Source organism: Electrona antarctica (genome assembly GCF_951216825.1).
Source record: "Electrona antarctica genome assembly, chromosome: 17".
Lineage (NCBI taxonomy): Eukaryota > Metazoa > Chordata > Actinopteri > Myctophiformes > Myctophidae > Electrona > Electrona antarctica.
In genome coordinates, this window is record NC_136798.1 from 27,767,665 (window position 1) to 27,781,656 (window position 13,992).

Genomic DNA, 13,992 nt, shown 5'->3' on the forward strand with positions numbered 1-13,992 from the left:
GTCGAACCCGCGGCACACTGCCAGACTGGATTACCAGCCAAGGTGCCTGGACCATTGAGCCATGGCCCAATGTGCTGCATGTTTTTACCGTACTCTCCGCGTGTCTCTCTCAGTTGTCACAATCAAATAGAGGCTTCAAAATGCCCCAAAACAACAACCTGGTGTTTTGTGTTTAATGGCGTTTTCAGTGTTAAATCTACATGGTCTGCACTGTGCCAGAGGCATCACTCACCCCTGTAGGTGTCAATTGTCTCCCGCCTTACTCGTCAAATACTGTCACTTGGTTAAGTGACGCCTCTGGGAGATTAGGCTGTATCGAATGAACACCATCTTTGGAGAGGCTCCAGTGACGACGAATGCTGAGGCTAACTCATTTATTTGAAGGCCACAGTCATGCATACAGATAGACATGTACGATGGAAGGAGGGGGCGTGGGGAGGCGGGCAGGGTCACGTAGGATGAACCGCTTACAGCTGTGACATTGGTGTAATGGGACCTTATCTCTCGAGGTGTGTGTGTGCGTGTACTGTATGACGTGTGCGTGCGCGGTTGTGTGAGCGAGTGCGAAAGACCCGCAAGCCCTCCTTGAGTTTCACAGAATGTGAAATCAGCATCCACAAGAAGAAGAAGACGGAGGCAGTGTGTGCCGGGTAATAGTGTTGGCTGTTGCCCAAGGGAAGGATTGCATATCAGAGTAATGAATTGCAAGCGAGACAGGCTGGGGCTGGGGTGGTGGGGGGTGCTCTGCTGTCCCTGGTGAACACAATATAATGGATATATATTGCATTTCCTTTACTTTGCTGCACTCACTAATTGGCAGATAGATAACTAATTTGAAGAAATTGCAACACTGTGAATGGGAGCAGCATGTGCTTCTCTGCGTTCGTGCTTCCCGATAGCCATGCGCCCCCCTTCGGTCTCTTCGCCTTTCGATGTCGTGTCACGACTTTATTGTATTTATTTGTTTTCTCCCACAGGGGACAGCATGACCCGATGAAGTATGATATCCTTACATAACCGGGAGAAAAAATCCAAAGTTTTGTCCAGGCCTGGAGAAGATAACGAGGAATGTATATCGACTGCAAAGGTGAGACCGATACATCTCACCTAACTCTACATCTCACCTAACTCTACTTCCATTTCCTGATGAACCCAGAGAGTCCTCCTCTAGCCACACTTTTTCACACTTTTAGACCATATCCGTGGTCATCATATGGGAATACCTAACAATGGATGCCAAAAAAATGGGAAAATTCTCATTTTTGTGTGTTTTTATATCAAAAGTCCATAAACAATATTTTGTATTACTTCCTGAAAATGAAAACGTGCTGCGTGATGACGTGTCGAGGCCCACAGCGATAAAAGCCAATAAAAATGAAGCTCACCCGTTTAATTCCCCATATCTCCGCATCCGTCCAGCACAGGCTGCACAGCTGCTACTGATTACAGAAATCTTCCGTTTTTTTATTCTCTCTGAACCCAGAGAGGCCTCCTCTAGCCACACTTTGTATTCTGTACCAGCTGTTTTTAAGTAGAGTAGAGGGGCCTTCACTTGATGCCCCAGCCTGGTCTAGATAGCTAAAATGGAAAGTAACAGACCTCTGGGTCAGAGCTGATGTTACATTTCATTTTAGCTGATGCTGTTCCAAAGTGACTTGAATTAAGTGCACCTACATTGTATAAAATGCTTTAGTTCACTGAGGGGAAAAAAGAAGTAATCCAGTGCAGAGTCAACAACACAGGCTGCAGTAGAGTCTGTGTTTGGAGGTTCACGTATAGCGCACGCATACACAGGCTTCATACACACATAAAGAATAACTGTTCTGTGCTCTGCCTGTGTTTGATGGCCGCTTCAATGCTTTTCCAGTGGAAGTCACGTGGTTTGACCAAACAGTTGTGTGTGATTGGGGGAGGGGGGGCAATCAAAAAGTGTTTGGTCAAACCACGTGACTTCCATTGGAAAAGCATTGAGGCGGCCATGAAACACGGACAGCACAGAGCATGTTCGTCTGATATGTGTGTACAGGGCCTCACATCACACAACACAACACAACACAACACAACACAACACAACACATATGTATAATGAATATGTATAATGAATGATGCACGAAGTCTCAGTTGGCAGTATACCATTGTCACGGTTGAGACTGTGCATCATTCATTGTCTTGTGTAAGTTCTATAATGTGTATTATGTTCCTGGTCTTGTTATATTAGTTCCTGTCTGCCGCAGCTGTTTCTCATTTATAATCATCCCCGCCATATGCATATCAGCCTTGTTCCCCAGTCAGTCCTTGTTGGATCATTCTCTTGTGTTGCATGTGTTAGTTTCCCTGCATGTCTTTACCTGTCTCACCTGCATTATCCACTTAAAGCTTATTGTCCTCATGCCGAATCGCCGATACATTGCATTGACCATCATGCAGTACCTCTCGTTAGGATTAGAGCTTAGGCATTGGCACCAGGAGAAAAATGGGTTACAAAAAAGTAGAAAAAGAAAGAAAAAAGGAAAGAAAATAGATTTGGTGTAGAGAGGAAAGAAGGAGAGGACCCAATTACAGAAGCCTGGGGGTTCTATGGTTTATGTTGTTATAAATAAGGTAAATATCTCAAATCACTAAGGAAAACTGTGTTTTTCTGCATTATTTTTTATTTTAAATAGTTGTTAAGTTGAAACAAACCTCCGAGCTCTTTTAGCCACAGCAAAACAACAGCAATTGAAACACACGCTAGCCCTACGTGTGACTTCTAATACCAGTGGGAACAACCTACTTGAAGTGGATAAGGCCGGGTTAATCTCCCTATACATACTGTAACTGGGTGACCTGTAGATGACTTGGATTTACCAGTACGGGTCTCAGTGTTGGAAGCTGGAAGACGGTCTGGCTTAAAACCCCTTCCAACCTGGCCTCCCTATAACATGGGCACGCTATTACCGGTGAACAATTTGTGACCGAGGCTAAATCATTGGATTATTATTCATTTTGGTTTTTTCATGTCCTATGAAAGCAGGAAATGATAGCTTCAAATTGACATATTGGTTGTGCAGTTTGACCCAATAGTTTATAGAGATACAGCAAGCTGAGAACATAGCCTTCAAAGTTTCAGTTCTGTGGTGGTCAGTGGCATTTAGGGGCGCTGTTTTCCCTTCATTGCTGAAAGGTGGGTTTGAGGTAATCTGACCCCCCCCAGGTGGGGGCAGTATTGATTCGAAAACAAGAGTGAAGCTAGCTTATTTCATTCTGAGGTCAGGGTATTAGTATAGTAAGGAAATTAGCCTTTATAAAAGTGAAGAGTAAGGAAATTTGTAGCCTACACTGTCATTGTGTGTAATTAATTACATTCCCTGCGATGGAAGGCTCTCCATCAAAAAGTGTCACATTTCTTTGTTTGTCACTTGTTTTTGTGTGTGTGTGTGTGTGTGTGTGTGTGTGTGTGTGTGTGTGTGTGTGTGTGTGTGTGTGTGTGTGTGTGTGTGTGTGTGTGTGTGTGTGTGTGTGTGTGTGTGTGTGTGTGTGTGTGTGTGTGTGTTGTTTTTTGCTACATAAAACAAAAACAAAGAAAATGAGACTCCAATCCGGACAGTCCACAAATAGTGCTGGGGCCAACACTGATTGTTTTCACAAATTGCTACCACGCAAACATTTGGGCTGGATATGGGCTGCTAGTCTGAACTGAACAGGGAGGGACTGTACTCCACTCTCTTGGCTGACGGAGAGTAAACTGAAGTAGAGACGTATCTATAAAAACAATGCACCACTGAACAGCTGCACCTCATCAGGGGGGGTGTCATTTATAGGCCTTTAAAGCAATTAAAAGGCACTAGTACTGTTAGCACTATCAAACAATTTATTTAACATTTAGCAGCAATATGTTTATGAACAAATAAAACGGTGTATTAAATTACAACCAACTCGACCCCCCAGAGTTGTTTTAGCCTGTTAAGTCAATACAGTACACGGTATGTGCTATTGTTGGAGAGCTGTGCGCTTGTTATTGCATGGCTTTACATCATCGTTGCTGTTGGCTGGAAAACTCATCTATGTCCAAAACTGTTACAGTATGATCATCGTACCGTATACATCATCTCACCTCTTCTTCGTCTCGTATTCAATGTTTGTGTTACGCAATGTTTGTGTTTACACAAACACTTAAAATTGTCCATTCATTGTCAATGGGATTTAATGTTTGTGTAGGACAAAGATTGTGTTAGCACATACACCAAAAGCTGGACATACTATGGCCCCTCAAAAACACGAGGGGTTAAAGGAAATGTATACAGTTTATACACAACTGCATTTATCACTTGTATCTAAAGTAGATGTAGTAGTATTGCATCTAATCATGTAACTGTCTTGCCTGAATGTTTTAACCCATTAAAAGCAGTTGTAGAGATTGTTTCTTTTCTTTTTTTAACTTTGTTTATTGTTTTTTTTCACAGAAGCATTATTTAAATACTCTTAATAAACCCCACAAGTATAATGTACAAGAATAATTACATTGAATTTTCACCCCAAAGAAAAACAGAACAGACAACAGAAAACAAAACAAACAAACCTTAAATACAGGATCAATAAAAGTTGAAAAATAAAAGGCAGACAAAAACGGACAAAACAACAGTACACAACATCCGACAATCAATTACAATTACATGATACATCCATAATCCGCATTACATCACAGCAATCCAATCACAGTATACTTTTAAATCAAAAGTCCAGCAGACCTCACACATCCTCAAGCAGAGACGGATTCAAGCTCACATTTCATATCATGTGCACGCACGCACGCACGCATGCACGTGCACACACGCATGCGCACACACGCACGCACACACACACACACACACACACACACACACACACACACACACACACACACACACACACACACACACACACACACACACAGAGGTCAGTCCCCTAACAGTAGACAAAAGTGAACAAGGAGCAAAGACAGAATCCAAATGAGCACAATGCAATAGGCTATCTGCCCCAAAACGAATTATTTAAAAAACATACAGAGGAAAATACAGTGAAATAGCCGATCGTGTAGCAACATGTGTTGTGAGCTTGTAGATCTGCCATTTTTTGTTTTTTTTACTATTTTTCAGAACTAGTTGAATATTGATTCTGACTATCCTTACAATAATACAACTACAATTTTATATTCAAAGACGTTGTGTTAATAATAGTACAGTGGAGCCAAAATAAATGTTGACTATAAGCGGTTGAAGATGGATGGATGGATGGGTCCTCTTTTTTCCTTCTGCAGCAAACCTTCACCAAAAATAGCTAATCTAGCTCACAACGCATTGCGTCGCTATTTTGGCCGTATGTTTGCATGTTGTCACATGATGATCGCATATGACGACATACCCGGAGGACATTTAGAATGCATGCAGTGGTGATCAACATGTCATACTGTAGCTGTCACATTGTGTTTGAACTCCTAATCGCTGCTCGTGGCTGTATTGTACAGACCCATTGGTTGGTAGTGTTCTCTGGGATACGCTTTGCCAGCTAACTGTCTAGAATGTAAAATATGATCTCCGCTAAAGCTCCTTGGGCATTGTTGCTCATCAGTTTGCAGGAGAAGTGTCTCTGTGTACTGTAGCACTCCCTTAAGAGATGCCCCCGCCATTAGCGAAGGCAGCAGTAGAAAGGGTCAGGCAAAGACATAGTCTCCATCCGTCCCCCAAGGCTGTGAGAGGATAGCGGGGTGAGCCGTGTGGGCCACATATCTCCTCTGCAGTGTGTCACTCATTATACAGAGACACCTGTCCTGCAGCGCGGAGAGAATCCCATTAGCACTGGAGCACGAGTGGAAGAGGGGTGGGTGTTAGTCACAGACAGTCTCATCTTTGTTTTAATCATTGGGTAATGTGTGTGTGTGTGTGTGTGTGTGTGTGTGTGTGTGTGTGTGTGTGTGTGTGTGTGTGTGTGTGTGTGTGTGTGTGTGTGTGTGTGTGTGTGTGTGTGTGTGTGTGTGTGTGTGTGTGTGTGTGTGTGTGTGTGTGTGTGTGTGTGTGCGCGTTGCTGCGCGCGTGCGTGCGTGTGTGCACGCGATTGCTTCTTGTTCTGCGGGCAAACGTGTCCGCCATACAGAATGGTGGTAGCCTCCAGTCCAGCCACTGTTGGTCTGTTTGTTGTTGCATCTAAAATGAAGCACAAACTAGTTTATAATCCCTGGCTGGCTTTCTTCACATTCACCCCGTTAACTTCCCAGGGCGGTTGATGATTCCCTCACAGCTTTGATGTGTAGTAGTGGTCCCCTGAGGGCATGCAGCTTCACTTGGGTGAAAGGCCAACTGTGTCAAATGATGACCTGTTGGAGGTCCCACAGATAAAACCCATGCCATGCTTGAGTCAACGCAGGGTGATGCTGGGTAGTTTTTGTGCAGCCAGAAAGAGCTTAGGGGGAAGGGCATCCAGGTGGTGCAAGGGCAAAGTTGCACCACCTGGTCTCCACCACCGTGGAGACTGGGGCTTGTTTCCGGCATAGAGAGGGTTGGCGTGTTCCTCTGTTACGTCCTCCCGGGGAAGCGCGGCTGGCAGCTGGTCACTCCATGTGTATTGGAGGAGACGTGGTTGTCCACACCCTCTCCAAAACAGCAGGTGCTGGCCGTGACAGGGACTAGACACGTGGGGAGAATTGGCAACAACTAAATTGTAGAGAACAATGATAAAAGAAAAAAAAGTCATCCTGTTTTGGTGGCCAACAAAAGTGTCCTGGACACAGTGGGGAGGAGAGAGATGTCTGCAAAGTAAAGATATCTTGTTCTGCTGTCTTGCTAGCTTGCGAGCTAGAAGCCTTAGGGGCTTGGAAGTTATGTACCCGAAGTAATCTGTCTGGCTAACTCCTCTTGCAGCCTCAGTCCCAATAACCCCTCCACAATAAATGCACGCATGCACGCACGCACGCACGCATGCATGCATGCATGCACGCATGCATGCACGCACGCACGCACGCGCGCACGCACGCACGCAATGCCAACAGGGACGTCTGCCTTATCTGCTTTTAACCTTGCGTCTTCTTCTCAAGACGTTTGGAAAATAAAAGAAGGAAGCAACAAGCGGGAGTTAAATAACAGGTCTGTCCACTCTATGGACAGCCCTGTCCAGAGCCTGGGGAAATTAAGGCCTCGCAGATAGTTTGTATTGGGCTTTATCAAATAAGTTATCGTTTCTTAAAAGTCATTAGGCCTCCATTTGCGGCTGTCGCTGTCTGTTGTCCCTGCCCACAACGCGCAGATGGCTCTGTGTCTTTGCCAGCACATGATACCAGGAGGTTGAAAAAGCGATTTGTCCAGTCTAATGATTCAGCGGTCTCCATGGTCTGTACCTTGGGTGACTGAGAAAGACCTGTTCTAAAGATTAAGATGCAAGCTTACTAGCAGCACCTCATTTCACCGGGTCTTGCATCGATAATTTGCTCTGCTGCCCGCTTCACCCAAAGCAATTTGCAGAGTTCGAGCAGCAATCTGTTTCTTATTCACATTACTTTTGACCCCTATCATGTGTAATTCAGACCTCCTAGGCCGGTTTGTGTTTTGCATCATGTCCTGTCCCCATGCTGAATTTGGGATCCTGCCTATAGCTTCATACGGGTGTACAGACCTACCTTCCCGCACAAACCTAACCAACATCACGACTCTCATACAAAGCCCCCCCGTTGGTCACGTCCATTACATGACCAAGCCCAATCACGCTGTCATTGACCGGCCATCTGACTTCCACCCACCCACACACAGTCATACGACTGCACAGGACAGCCAAGAACCTGCAGTGAGCCTATACCTGAGTGGATATCACTCTGTTGCTGAACGTTGCGCTGCCATCTGCCACCACATATGGAGGCAGACCAGAGCTTGGGTGGCGTCCCACTGGGCTCAGGATTCTGTTTTTTTTTTTTTGGTCTTTCGTTCATTTTCACCATGCACTTTGTCATCCCGGTATCAGTGGTTTTGTTGGAACTGCTACAACATCTGACTTGTTATGATTGAGTGTAGGAGTCGCTGGATCAAATTCTGCTGTGCTTTGGCAAAAATGTTAGAGGGAAGAAGGAAACATATTTCATGGGCGTGATGTATCACGCGAGACAGGGAAAGAGGCGTTCCGTCATCCGTGGCGTTCGCTAACGATGTACCGCGATTCGTGACTTTGTGGTGGGAGATCTGTCAATACAGCAACTTACAGTGTAGGGCAACTGTGATGAGTCAAAAGGAATACAGTATATCGGGGCATTGGTGACACTGATGGCGTTATTAACCAAAGTGCCACTCTGTGACAAATTGTACAGCAGTAGATTTAACTGGCTCCTTCAGGCATCTCAAAGCGGTGCCTGCACACACACACACACACACACACACACACACACACACACACACACACACACACACACACACACACACACACACACACACACACACACACACAGAGAAATGTGATTTGTATGATTCCATCTGGTTTTTGAACCCCGTTGGCGAAGAACAAATTGTTTTAATACTGTTACAAAATGAATGTAACATTGTTAAATCCTGTAATTGTCAACAAAATTGGACTTGACTCGACCATGCCCCTGGCTTTATAGAAAGGTAGCTTCACTATAGCAGTACAAAAAAGCGCGTCTGTGTGATCCGTGAAATAAAGAGAACTATAATGAAAAGAACCGCTCACTCCTTCTCATTATTCATTCTCTACCACAAAATAAAATCTAACACAAAAAAGCCTCCTAGCCTTCCTGCTTTACGAGCTTTTCAATGGGGTGGGGGTGGAAGTGGTTGGCGCTAATCTAACAGATTTGAAACTGGGTGACTGTACTGACATGTACAGTATATATGCAAATGTCGTATGCTTGAGAGAGTTGGAAACGGAGCCGTGCCACAATACAATAGAGCTACGGTGTGATTTATACTTGTTTACGTGCCGCCGTTGCACGCCCAAAATAGCCAATCTACAAGCTGACGATGCGCCGCGCTGTGATGCACCGTGAGCTTGTAGATCGCCTATTTTCGGCACACGACACACCGCACGCAGAACGAGTATCACTCAGGCTTAAAGGTCCCCCTCTCCAGATGGTGGGATGGGACCGGTTATTATGTTATATCCCCTGCCTAATGTTGTAATCTAAGTTGCTGTGAGAGCGATGACACGCACGTGATACATCCTCTCCTCCTCGACTCGGTTCGGTGACATGCACATATTTGCGCACGGGAGGATTAAGAGCGATTGTTACCCACTGAGAGCGTGGTGTCGTCGTATTCCTCCCATTCATGTATCTATGAAACATGCACGATCTGGGGCAAATCCACTCGTAAGCTGCTTTGCATGCAGCAGTAGGCAGCAGCAGGCCGTGCCTACTTCCCCTGCCAAGGCCTCCTTAATTGTTTATCTTTTTGTGTCTCTTTTTTTAATGTAGTTTCATGTCTAGTTGCACGTGTGGAATTGGAGTTGGAAAAAACAATGTCCTCTCAACATATTGCCTCTAAAGTCATGGGAACACTGATGGAGCACGCATTGCAACATTGTCTGTATTTGTCATCCACTATTACTGTATGCAGCAGTTGACATTGTTGTAGAGGTCTCTCTTTATGCATCCATATCATCTTGCAATTTATACTATATGAAGTGGCAGACTCAATAGAAGCCTCCTCATGTGTTTAATCCTGCATCCATTCTGGATTAGTATTGTACACAGTGCCAGCCTTTGTGAAACGCTCCTTTGGTGCATTTACACTGCATGCATGCCCCATTAAAGGTCCATGTCATCAATACATGTCATTGCCTATTCACAGCTCCTGGCCATACGTACATGAAGAGACTATTTTCCCGTTAATGGCTTTATTTTTAGCTTTGACTATGCAGCTAGCATAAATCAGTAAGCCGGTCTGTCCATTGTACATTGATTTTTTTACTTTGATACCCAGTACATCAAGAGTTAGAGATCTACAGTATCCATTTGGTTACCAACTCTCCATTGCTGGGGATCACCTGGAACCCCCTCAAGGACCACTGGTGGTCCTCGACTCCCCGGTCTAGTAAACTGAAAGTGACTGGGGTCTGCGCACGCACGCACGCACGCACGCACCGCAAGACTTGGTGGCTAGGCTAGCTAGTTTCTTGGGACATTTGTGGTCGTAGTGACTACATCTGTCATTAAAAAAAATTCATTCATGTCATTAAAACATTTTTCTGGAATTATCTTAGTTTTAAGGGTTGTATAATTGCAATATTACACTCGAGGGTGTTCCTTATCGTCATTAATGCACTTCTGCAATACCTTTCAGAAGAGAGAGAGAGAGAGAGAGAGAGAGAGAGAGGGGTTTGGTGGTGCTATGATGACAGAACTTCCTCAGGATTAAAAAAAGGTCTGTCTGTCCAAAAGTGCAAACAGAGAGCTGGTAGCAGCTTATCATAGATTATGCTTGCTTGAGTGATTTTGTATTTGTTTACAATTCCACTATGGTCAGCAAACGTAGCTGAATAATTAATTTGAGTCAATGTTGATTAAACATTGATTAAAAAAAGGCATGGACGTTTTCGGTTGGATTTTCTAATCAAAATGCACAATTAACTTATGCCTCTGACAAAACTAAATAAATAAATGCAGCATAAAGTTTACAGTGTTAGAATACCTATTTGAAAGTAGACTACATGATTTTAGAGAATGAATGCACCATCACGGTGTATCTCAGTAGTGCAGCTAGCATCCAGCACAAATCATTACTGGTATGTGTGGGAGAGATATTCGACTTTTGAGGCCATCAGGCAGAGGCTGTGAGTCACTCTGCTATACTGTATATGTACGTACTCTTGTACTGTACTTTTTTGTACCATTTCACTGTCCTTCCACTCTAGTCAGTCAGCAGTGTTGTACATTTTATCTGAGGGAATGACTGCAACAAATGAGCTTAATTGATGCAATTATATAAGATGGGACTGGGGGGGCTGTGATATCCACGTCTCAAATAACTCTGTCCTCGCTTTGCTTACTCAGCCTGAGCCTAGCAGTAGCTGGTTTTACAGCCACATAAAAGTTAATATATGAATAAATATTGAGAAAACCAATACTTCCAAATTAGCTGGCATCATCTTGGTCGGAGTGCAGAAGTTATGGTGAGAAGTTTACAATATATTGCCCCCATTTCCCACCCAGAGTTCCTTAGCCGGTACGATTAGTCAGACCCGTAATATTTGGGTTTCAAGCCCGCTCCTCACAATTAGATTTAAATATTGAACAATAAATAAACTAGAAAAAGTGCCCCTCGGGGCACAGGTCTCCACCAGGGCAGGTCAGGTTGTGGCCTCCTGGTGGCGCTATAATAGGCCAATGTGAAAAGGGTGCCATTTCTTCATACGCCTTTGATGGCAATTGGATGATTTGAGGCATTTTGCAAAAATCAACCTGTTGGTGGCACAGGTCTCCACCAGGGCAGGTCAGGTTGTGGCCTCCTGGTGGCGCTATAACAGGCCAATGTGAAAAGGGTGGGATATATTCCTCAGCCTAGTAAGAAAATGTGTGAAAGATTTCACGTAAATTGCACGCTGCGTTCATGATTTGAGGCTTTTGTTCAAAACGGGGCAATCTTGCAAACTGTGAAAGCCAATTATAGCCAATTAGGAGGGAATATGAAATATCGGACAGATCCGACTTGCGCACATGACCATAGAGATACTGTGTAACGATTTGTGAGATTTTTGGACAGAATCTGGAGGAGTAATATCAAAAAATGTGTTTTACAAAAGTCGGCCTCCTGGTGGCGCTATAAAAGGCAGATGTGGAAAATGCAGGTCAAAGGTTTGTCCTTGGCCTCTAGGGAGTGTGCATGCAACGTTTCACGCAGATCGGTGCAGTTTTAGGTAAAACATAGGAAAAGCTGCCTCATCGTGGCGCTATAACAGGCCGTTCTGGAAAATGTGGGGCAGAGGTTCATCGTTGGCATCCAGGGAGTGTGTGTGCAAAGTTTGGCATCGACCGGGTTAACGGTGCCGGAGATTAGCTGGTAACAGACGGACGGAAGTGCAAAACATACTCTCTCCCCATGCCTTCGGCCTGGTGGAGACAATAACGTGAGTGCGTGTGTGTGTGTGTGTATATATATATATATATATATAGGCATGCCCAAAATAGGGACGGATGGTTAATTCATAGCTTTTTGCATAGTTGTATTGCAATAATAATGTGTGTCGTCACAAAATCCCAATGCACACCTGGGCCTGGACACCTGGTCCACCATTTAAGGAGCCACTGCACTGCTGGTTCACAGTATACATAAGGACACCGGGGAACACTGCACAAGAATATATATTATAATGAACATCTCTTTCAGCATAGTTGCAAGGACAACTGGAAGTCATATATTCAGTTCCCCAAGACAAAGTGTGTGCACTGTTAGTAAGGCTGTAGTTATCAGTCTGTCGGCTTCTCTGTGAGTTGGAGTAGTTGCTTGCTTTATTATGTCCCCAGAGATGATGGAAAGGTCACGACCTCTGACTCAGGAGCCAGACTCTGCCGTTGCTGGTTTTAGGATTAATTCCCAGGATGGAGTGGATCTGTGTCTCCCCTTCATTGGGTTTTATTTACCCCGGGGAAAGGATTGCTGAGCTTGCTTGTTCTGTTTTGTTTTGTTTTGTTTGTTTGTTTGTTTGTTTTGTTTTCCAGCAATACCCAACTTTCACATTCATTTTCATTTAGTTTTCGTTCTTCACATTCATGTTTGCATGCTGGACGCCAGAACCATTGTACTTAGAGTGCTGCTCACAGGGCACATTGACAGGTGTTTTGGAGTGAGAGGGGAGTGTAGTGATTTGTTTTCCCCTTCCCTAGATCCATCTATGAGAATTCAAGCCTGCAGTTGTCTGGCTATAAACTGATCTAATAAACAATATTCCAACACTGTCCTAAAACAAATAGATCTTTAACCACTTAACTTCAGTTGGCCGGCGTCCCCCAGGTGTCTTGGTCCCCCCCCCCATACCAAATCCCTTGGAGAAATTACAAGCGAATGTCTGGGGGGAATCCCGCGATTTCTTTTACCTTTTATTAATTATTTTGCCGTTTTTATACAATGCCCTAACCCCTACAAATTTGTTATAGGACAGCACACACACACACACACACACACACACACACACACACACACACACACACTATACAGCCGTACAGCGAGTCATCAAAACTCATCATGTCATGATAAGAGAGATGATTACAAACTGCAGTCAGAAGCACACCACAAGTTACAACAACAACCGGCATTGACAGGACACTGCAGTTTGTTTATTTACCTGATTGCTGTCAGTGTTTTCTTATAGTTCTTGCCAGGGGGTGCGGTGCCCCCCCTGCACTCCCATTAACTCCGCCCATGTATGTATTGTATACTTGAATGGTTAAAAAGCACAGGCGCAGAATATGGACGCAGAATATGGACTCTAGGGAACTGGTGGAAGAAGTTGTAATAACAATCTCACTAAGTAACTTTTAACTACTTTTAAAATTTTTCAAATAATTGTAGTGGAGTAAAAATACAATATTTACCTCTGAGATGTAGCAAAGTAGAAGTATTGAAAAATGGACATTCTCAAATACTGTAGAGAAAAACTTCCTCAAGTACAGTACTTGAGTATGTAGTAAGTTACTTTCTAGTTACTTGTATTACTGTTAGTAAGTTACTTTCCACCACTGCACGTTCGTATGGTTAAAAGGGCTTTAAACAGGCTGGTATTTGTGAATTTCATTGGGACAGGCTGTTGACTGATTACACTTAGCGTTATGTTACAACAGTGTTAGGCCTGCAGTCACAGTGAATGATGTAATCAAGATGAGATGGCCGGCTGTTCGTGTCAAGTATCTTTCCTCCAGCCACTGCTTCATACTGGAAATCTGTTGCTAAGTTTTTCTCTTGTACTCTGCCTTTTTGTGTGCCAAATGTTTTATTCATTTCTTGCCGTGTGTTATTTATTAACCTAATGAAAGGAGACACAAGGATTGAA

At 44.0% G+C, this 13,992-nt stretch overlaps 1 protein-coding gene across 2 annotated transcripts in view; it reads left to right on the plus strand.

The window, feature by feature from the left end:
* The window catches only part of lrfn2b (leucine rich repeat and fibronectin type III domain containing 2b), a 152,373-nt gene that overhangs the window by 64,329 nt on the left and 74,052 nt on the right, over positions 1-13,992 (plus strand). Inside the window, exon 2 of one of the 2 annotated variants that reach the window (XM_079527125.1) lies at positions 978-1,087. The exons of the other annotated variant lie outside the window; for it this stretch is intronic. The gene's annotated coding sequence lies outside the window, so the exon portion shown is untranslated. The remainder of the gene's footprint in view (positions 1-977; positions 1,088-13,992) is intronic. 2 annotated transcript variants of the gene reach the window in all.